Below are 9,540 nucleotides of genomic sequence, written 5' to 3'. Positions count from 1 at the left end.
ATTGGAGAGGCGTATTGGATTAGAATAGCACACCTCACCTTGAAGTATCTTGTGTGTTGATGGCACAATTCAAACAGGATAAAAAAGCATGTCTTCCACCATTTACTACAGATCATACTGTTACCAAAGTAATGTCCCATGGTGGTCCAACAGAAAGGGAGGGACTTCGGCTCTCTATAGACTTCAGTCACCACCCTAATCCATTGCACCTGTGCTCAGTATGAACAGAAATTAATACACAGCATTAACTAACGGCTCCTACAATGTTCTGCAAATGGATGGTTGAAAATAAAGCATTTCTCCGGCCTTTGTATCTCCAAGGCTTGACAGGCTTTTGAAGCAGCACTGCTCATGCTCACATGCACGCATTCCACAGCTGGAAAGAGCCTTGATAGACTCTCCAGCTCCAGAACTACAGGAAGCAAATGAAAAAGGGAAAACAGGAACATTTGTTGATATAGTTCAGTTCACCTGTTGTTCACAAAAGGGATCACTCGGGTGTTTATTATGTGGCACGTGCGACAGGGTCAAAAACACATGTGCATGCCATGTTTTCTTGTGTTTACCTTGTGTGCTTTCATATTGTTTGAACCTGGGTTGTTGTGATTATGGTCTATTTTTAATGGCTTTGTCTGTTTTCAGTCTGTTTTGAGCTGTCATGATCCTGGGAAAGACACATCCACACCTACAGGCATTGACCGAATTATCAGATGAGCGACTCATGTGGGGATACGCAATTGGACGGACTTTTATTGAGGCAGAGCGAAGGAGAAGAGAAGCACACAGGTCCCAGCAGACGCCAGAGAGAGGTCGCGGTCCTCCCAAGAGCCTACCAGCCACAGCTAAACACAGAAGAAGTTGCAGAGAGGAGATGTGCAACGCCAACGCCGTTTCACTCAGGCCTGGGTCAGCGGCTGGATATCTGCTGCCCAGGAAGACCATCCAACGGCTTGGAGCACTTTGGAGTCGGCTTGGGAGCCGTGGAAGAATTGGCATAACAGAGAAGGAGGACATGGACACGGAAGGAGCTGCTGGACTGGACTGGACTGTTTGATTCGGTTTTAATGTACTGAGGAGCAGCCATTTTTTTTAGTGTTTTTAATGGGCCTGAAATGCATTTTATTTTTCATATTTTATTAATAGTGCTAATTTTAGAATTTAACACTGTGCGATCGTTCAAACCATCATTTGTTAATTAATTTTAATCATAATAAATTCATTTTAAATGGACTTTTATCCTCCTGTTTGGTTTTTAACTCTGTTGGCCTGATTGTTTTAGAATCTGTGAGTCTTGTTCAGAGTCCTCTGTTAACTCCTCTTTCAACGCATCTTAAATTTATAAATTAATTTCAAAGTACAGCTGCACTTGCTGGGCCTGGCCACACGTGTTTTAAAGGCACACTCACTTTCATTTTATCTCTGTATTTTTATACAGAAAAAGGATTAAAAGTAACTGGTGTGTCCTTCAATCAGATGGTGATGACTGAAGTGTGGAATGGCTTCACTGGGTTTAAAACAATCTATTCAAAAGAAAATGTGATGGATTAATAATAACTTGAATTTGTTCAAGGTACTCTGCTTTACAGAGTGCAAAACAAAAAGAAAGAAAGAAAAAAAAAGAACAGAACGGCCATGATTGCCAGAGTTGTGTGAGGCCATAAGCTTTGATGAACAAGTGGGTTTTCAGAAGACTTCCAGATGGTGGGGGCTGCCGCGCTGAACGCTCTGTTACAGCAGAGACTGAAGAGACAAACTCCCTGATGCATTCATCAAAAACATAACGATGAGCCGTTTCAAGGACGTGGACAAGAGACAAGATCCTTCAGGCGGCTGCTGCATTGGTGGACTCTGCAGAGGAAGCTGAACTGCAGACCGTCACTGTGTTATCACAGACCACTGCCACACTGCCGGTGTCAGGAGGGCTACTTTATTTCAATATATGTCAAGAAATGTAATTTTTAATTCATCCCATTAAATTACTGAAGTTATGTAGCATATTCTAAATAATTTGGATTATTTTTGGGATGCATTATTTCATTTATAATATCATCTTCCTGAACTCATTTGTCAGTGTCACTCTGAATGTGGTTAAAAAAAGATTTAACATACTAATAATTAAGTTTAGCCTTTGTTGTTATGTGATAAATGCTAATATGTAAAACAATTTGTGTGGGGGAACGATGTAAAAATTCACTTTGAGCAAATAGATTTCTTGCACCGTTGGGTAAGTGAGTAGGAAGGAATAAAAAAAAAAGGACTTATTTAGACTGAGTTTTAAAAGAGTTAGCGTAATTAATTTTTTTAATCAAACAGTGATAACTTTTTATTAAACTATGTTAATTTATGGACTCCATGTCTTCAAATTATTTGTTTTATGGGCCTTTTTCACTGTCGCTTTTGGCTCTACCTTGCCGAATTACATTTCCATTATCAGTTTTAGCGCATCAAGCTGCACTGAGCCCCGCCCCGAAGAGGGCCGTGGCCTCCTTTCTCCTCCTCGAACAAGCGAATGCCGTGACACTCAGCTCATGTGTGCAGGAGAGCAGAGAGGAAGATGTTTCTCAAAGTCTCTTTATGATCAGCTCTCGGTACTTTTGTAGCTTCTAACAGAATCTTTATGTTTTGAAATGTTGCAGTTTGTACTTTCTGGTATCTGGATTATTTTACCGTTTCTTATTCGCATTCAGCCATGTCAGAGTCGTGTTAAGTTACTGCTGATTCAACGCCTGAATGAAAACATTTCCTGTTTGTGCTGTGACTTTTATTGTGAAGAATTTAAATAAAGAGTGTTTATCCCACAGACGTATATTATCCACTGCTTTACAGCCGCTCGACTCGAGGACACACCCTCAAAGCGGGAAGCCCTGTTGCAATGTAAATGCAAACCCATGCCATGCTGGGCTGACGCGCCGAGTCAAACCGAGTCAAGCCAGGTCAGCTCTGTGTAAATCTAGTGTATATCGTTTGTATAAAGTAGTATAAAAAGTACCTTAAAATAACTGAAGTAGAGAACATGAATAAATACATGTTACTTTCCACCATTATGAAACAGCATCATTAAACCTTTTACGTTTCTGTTTGCATAAAAGACTAAACTATGGATTTCCAAGGCCTTTGAAGCCCATTAAACAGCTAAAAGGGAGAAAACAGATCTCATTAAGAAGATTCTGTTTTTATTTTGGCTCAGCTTTCGCCCACGCCTCATCATTCATGTCTGACTCATCAAAGTTTAAAAAGGATGATGACAAATAGCTAAAAGTCAAAGAGCCTCTCCCACTCTGACACACGATTCTTTATATGTTGTGGGGACGTTCGCTGGCATCTCATGAGTCCTCCGCCGCCTGGCATTAAATAATCTGCCAATCTCTCTTGTCTGAGGCGATTCAATTAGACAAACATCACGTCTGGTGAACAGAACAAAGTCTCTGATATCCGCATTAGCAGACTGAAAATTGCTTTCCGATGATATTTTAATTTAAACTTTCCTTTTGGGAACGGGGTTTGCCATTTACAGTGATGCTATTTGTAATGATGAAGGCAGGCAGGAATGACGTGGGCACTGTTCATGACCTTTCTGGCGCTGTAGGAATCCGTTCCCTGAGGTGTACCACCCCTGCTCCACACTTAGGTGGTATATTACATGATAAAGAGTGTAATACAAAAGTTATAGTTTGATGCCTTCATCTGAATCCGGTCTGAATAATTAGACTGATAGCCTTGAGCCGGTTCACAGCTGAGGTGTCTCTCATGGTGCCTGTGATTCTTACATACAGCACCTGGAAAAATATGAATAAAACAAATAACAAAAATACATATTTTACCTCTTATCTGTAGTGCTATTTATACATCTAGATGGCTTTGGTGTGAGTTGCTGAGTCTTGGAGATATCAGCTGTAGACATGCCTGTTTTTTCTCCAATAATGGGACTAAATGTCACTCAGCTTGTGGTGCGCAGTACTGAAAAAATACATTAGAAAAGTTCAACACCAGTGTGTCTTTCCAGAAATCATGACCCAGTTAACCTCAGACTTTCTTGTGAGCAGTTTCATGTAGGAGCTCCTTTCTTTCTAGTGAAAAGAAAATAGTTCCATTAGATTCTGCCATAGAAAGAAATGTGAACCATCCCTTTAAGGAGCCTCATATTACAGATATAGACTTGCGGGGGAATCAAAGTTGTTTCTCAAATCAAATCTTCAAGACAGACCATCCCCACAGGTTTTTCTTTTTTTTTGCAAGTGATCAGATCAGATTTGTGTGGTCAGACATCAGTGTGGAAGCATGACAAATTAAATTCATCAGCTCGCCCTCCAAACTGTCAAGTCGCAGAGCCGGACCCCTCTGTCACTCCCGTCAAACTCAGCGATGGAAAAGGCTTTAACTGGGCCTGAAAAGTTGACCCCGATCAGGCCCAAGCCTGACAAAATTCTGCTCAAAAAAGGTCCTCATTCGCATATTTGCATACAAACCTGATTATGTTTCTTAACAAGATTCCCTCTCAAAAAAAAAAGAACACAGACAGCCTATTTCCCCCTCAGTAAACCATTTTAATGTTCTTCATTTATGAAAACAGCAAACATTTTTAGTTCTTTCTTTTGATATATTCCATGTTAACATATTCACATAACTGAATATTCTGTAATTTTTCAAAATCGTTGAGTCCTGCTCGGCACCCAGAGACACTCCGGTCGGCTCTGGTAAAATGGATGAGATTGTCTTTCATGCTGCATCATAAGCGAGAAAGTATTTCATTGGATGCAAATTTAACAACACCCCTGAGTGCAGGATGAGTCATCAACAGTTTCAAATTGCTTTCCAGGAAAAGAAAAAAATGTGTTTAAGTGATGTATAGGTAAATATGCATGTGATAAAAAAACACATAACCATCAATTCTGACTTCACTGGAGTTTTAATAATGCAGCTCCACATCAGGAAGCCTCTAACATGTCCTAATCACATCATGTATTACAAACGCAGAAGAGGAAGAGCATGTGAAGAGACATCCACCCACCTTCTCATGCAGGATATACTTTCTATAACTGTCTGTGTTCACTACAGAGGAAGCCCTTATATCATGTAGATTTCATGTGAAACGTGAAATCTTGCAGACCACACACAGATAAGACGACACTGTTGAAGCAACAGATGGGCCGATAGTCCCTGCTGTCATGGACATTTTAACGACAGCGAATAAGGCTTCCTTTGTAGCCCCGGAGGGAGAGGAATCCTCAGCAGCACAGAATGGTCTGTTTCTGAAAGCATGGGAGAAGGGATAATAGTGTGTTAGAGTGAAGGCACATTACAGTCTATTGATCTGTTGCAGCACTGTTACACAATCTATACATCTGAAAGGGAAATGTCAAACACACATCTGCTTTACGACGCCCATGGTGCCAATCAGCCAGATCTACAGCAGGAGCAGTGCCAATCTATAGGCTGTAAAATACTCTCACATACACAAAAAAACTGCAATAAAAAATGTCTTCTCTTATTTATCACTGGTGATAAGAACAATTTTAACCAGACTGCCACAATCTCATGAACACTTGATGCCCGTATGATATCTTTATTGCTTTTTTTTATTGCTTCTCAAGAACCAAGTATAAAATGAAATAGAAAATCAGCAGTGACAACAGACAGGGAGGACAGAAAATATTGCATGAGGACATTAGGTGACAACAGTGAAATTTGTCTGATTTTGAAGGCTTGCTTACAAAGAAAACTTTGTTCATTTGGTTACTCTACTGATGTCTCTATGTGACCTACGTTAGCAAACAAGATCATTCTGCTACAGGGGAAAAAAACCCCAAAACATTTGGCTTGTTTGCATTGTTTATATTTCTCTAAACCAATCAGAATCGTCTTGTGATTCCACCAGCAGTCCATTTTTTGACAGATGCCACGTCAGTCTGCACAGAGCAGATCAACCATACAGGATCTGGTGAATTTTCTAAATAAAATACCATGTGCAGAGACAAAAAAAAAGAAACTACATAGCTTACTCCAAAATCTGAGAAAGTAAACATAATCAAGTGGGCAATCCAATCTGAAACCGCTGGGACGTGTAGCCAGGTGGAGGACGTATCAAACCTGTGGCATAGATGTGCCGTGCTCAGTGGAATCAATTAGTGAGCCCATGTTTTGGTGGAACATGGGGAAACCTGCCGTTAAAAAATCCAAACACCGTAAAACAAAAGGTGACAGCTGCTAGCTTATTTACATTCATAACGTTAGCATTCCAGGTGCTAATTTACCATTTTTAGTGTGTAGGTTGCTAGCTCGGAGGTTGTTGTTGTTGTTGTTTCCAGATTGCAGATGCCGCCTGAAAGAACCACCAGTGGCATGCTTATACCCACAGCATGCAGAGCAGGCAAAGTCTCACAGTTTGTAGTACGTTAGCCAGTTAAAAAGAAGCAGGCAGAGGTTTTTTTTGTTTTGTTTTTTTTCATTTAGATGACTTAGTTTTGACATTAGCTATATTTTGTGGTTATGGCTGATACTGACAGCCAGGATCAACAAAGAGAAAAAGCCACAGTGTGAGAGCACGGGGGAAAACACGAGTCAACCTTGGCTGGTCATTCAACAGATGGAGAGAACTGCAGGATTTGAAAGAGTTCAAAACAGACATATTACATACTCGTCTAGGAGAAAGAGGGCCAATTCATGATCTATTTGATTTATGAAATACATTGTGAGATGATGAAGGTCGCTGTCAACAATACTGTAATACCGCTGGCTTATAACATAACATTTTATGTTGACTTTGCTGATATCTTATAGATATCAGTAATACACTGGTCCGTTCAGTGAATTATCAGCTAATATACACTATATCCATATCTGCTATAGAAATATAACTAAAGCTGACTTCAAGCTGACTTGATTATGTGATGGACTTTTCACTGGTCTGCACCTCAACTATAAACCAGAACCTCTGCTCTGCACCGGCTTCCTGTGACATTTAGGACTGATTTTAAGGTCCTTCTCCTTTCATACAAAGCTCTTAATGGACTAGAAACAAGTTATTTTGCTAATTCCCTTGTTCCCTTCTTGCCTTCAAGAACACTGTGATCATCTGCATCTGGTTTGTCTGAAATTCCCAGAAAATCGGGGATGCGGCATTTGTCAGTTACGCCCAAAAGCTCTGGAACACACTACCTGTAAATGCACTGCCACATTGCTTTTAATAAGTTGTATGTTCCTTTATTTTATGCATTCTATACACTGTTTTTAACTTTTATCTGTAAAAAGTACATTACTTATGAGTGCTGCAGGGAGGACTAATGATCAGCACTACGGGGCAGGAATAACGCTGACGGTGATAGCAACAATGGTGACTGTTAGAGACAAGATGGACATTGCTGTTAAGGCTGTTTTAAGTCGACTATCGAAGAAAAAAAAAGAAATAAAATTTTCTGTTGATGTAATATGTTTCTGCAGCAGCAGAGCTATCTAATTAGCTGCTACGTGCTAATTTCATGGCGATCAATCATCTGATTGCATCTGATCACTACCCACGACCTCAGGCTCTGTGCCGTATTTGGGAGACCTTTGTTTAGTCAGTTTAGGCTGACTCATAGTTTCTAACTAGTTTGCTTTTCACAGTTTGGACCAAGGGTCTCAAACTGCTGGATGGGAGCCATTTCTGGGCCCCTCTCCCACTCCATCTGGCCTGCTACATGATGTCAAAAATATAATATAAACTGCCCTGCAAAACAACTTTTTAAAATTATTTTTTTCTAGCTGTTTCATACCAATTTAACACAGCACAATTTTTTTAAAAAATGTATTGTATGTATTTTTTTGTATTTATTTTCTCTGTCTAGAAAATAATAACTTGTTCAATAATATTCTTTATAGTGGCAAAGCAGATTAGCAAGTTGTCATGTGACATTTATGATCAATTATGTGACAAAGCGAGTGTGTGTCCAATGCAAAGCTAATTCATGAGTATAAAAATGGATAGATACTGTTGTTTGCATGTGTTAAGTAATCCAAAAATAGTAAGTAATGGAAACAAAAAAGTACATTTTCAGAAATACTGCACTTTTCTGCAATACTGCAGTGTTTCAGTTTCAAAAAACAGGAGTATTTTATATATATATATATATATATATATATATATATATATCTGATGGAAAATCATCTGTCTTTGGATGCAGATTTGAACATTTCCTGAATTAAAGCTTTCCTTTGATCTGTGGTTGTCATATTTAACTGTGGCACAACATTTTCAGAGGTGCGCATGGAGATGCGCTATCTGTGCGCCAGACCTACCAGTGTGCGCTTGGCTTTTATTACTTAAATTTCAATGATGGTGCAAATGAGGGAGCTAAATATTAAACTGAAGGTGCAATGCATGCTTTTGCTCCCTGAACTGGGCCTGTCAAACAAACATACAAAACTTATGGATCAGTTTATGATGATTATTCATAAGTTTGAGGCCATGCAAATTCCCGAGAGAAACAACAAAACAGGATGGTGCCGCAAGATGGCCATGAAATAGGAAACAGGAACTTCTCATTTATTTTCTGTGGCAGCAAATCCAACACACAGCTTATCTACACGCTATGGCTGACCACAACCACCCATCACACATTAACTCTCTCGCAAAATGATAGACTAAAAACAAAGTAGGTTGGCATGGTAACACCGCAGCGTCGACTCAAAATGACGTTGATCTCTAGTGAGTGGTTAGAGTGGATGCAATGTCGTACTGAATGTAGAAATGGAACCAGTTCTGTCTGATATAAAGCTTAGTCTGAATTATTCTGTAGAGATAAAAATGCAGAGAGGAACCGGGGTGGTCTTTTTTTCCTCCTGTGTGGCACTGTTATGACTCTCGTGGCTCCGTTTGCCAACCCTCCACAGATTTCTCATTCTCTTTTATGACTTGAAATAAAGAGTTGAGTTGAGAAATCTGCCGTTTGAAACACTGGTTGTAGAAAACATCCAGCTGTGTAAGAGCCAGAACAGAGCAGAAAACTGGGTCACTTTAGGTCTCTGTGGAAAACTAGCCTTAGCGCTCATGGACGGCTTTACGTTGCCATCATATATTCACTGAAAAGCAGACATGAAACTGATTCTGATGGAGTGTTGCGGTTAGCACTAACTGCTGTGACATATATGTTGTGATTCTTATGACTGTTTCACAATAAAAGCCACAGGCAGAATGTTTTTAATGTGAAGCAGCTGTAGTAGGAAATGTCAGGTTAGCATTAGCTTTAATTTAATCCAGCTCTGATACGTTTTTTTTTTTTGTTTGTTTCTTTTTGTTGTCATTGTAAGTTATAACTAAATATAATTTCATGTGAGTCACTTATTTTATGATCATTATTCCCCAGCTGTCCACTCCAGCCATTAATGGTTCCTCAAGACATAAAACTGTACATTTACACCTACAGCTTCATCTTCCAAAATGATCATTGTTGAATCAGCTTTAAAACTGAGCATTAAAATCCTCATGAAGGGAGGATTTATTACAGGACTGTTGTATGAGACTTTATTAGTTTTGGCCAGGTGTACGTCTATCTAATAAACTGC

The sequence above is a fragment of the Lutjanus erythropterus genome, chromosome 19 (assembly GCF_056507025.1).
Source record: "Lutjanus erythropterus isolate fLutEry1 chromosome 19, fLutEry1.hap2, whole genome shotgun sequence".
Classification (NCBI taxonomy): Eukaryota; Metazoa; Chordata; class Actinopteri; order Lutjaniformes; family Lutjanidae; genus Lutjanus; species Lutjanus erythropterus.
This window is presented reverse-complemented; position numbering follows the sequence as displayed.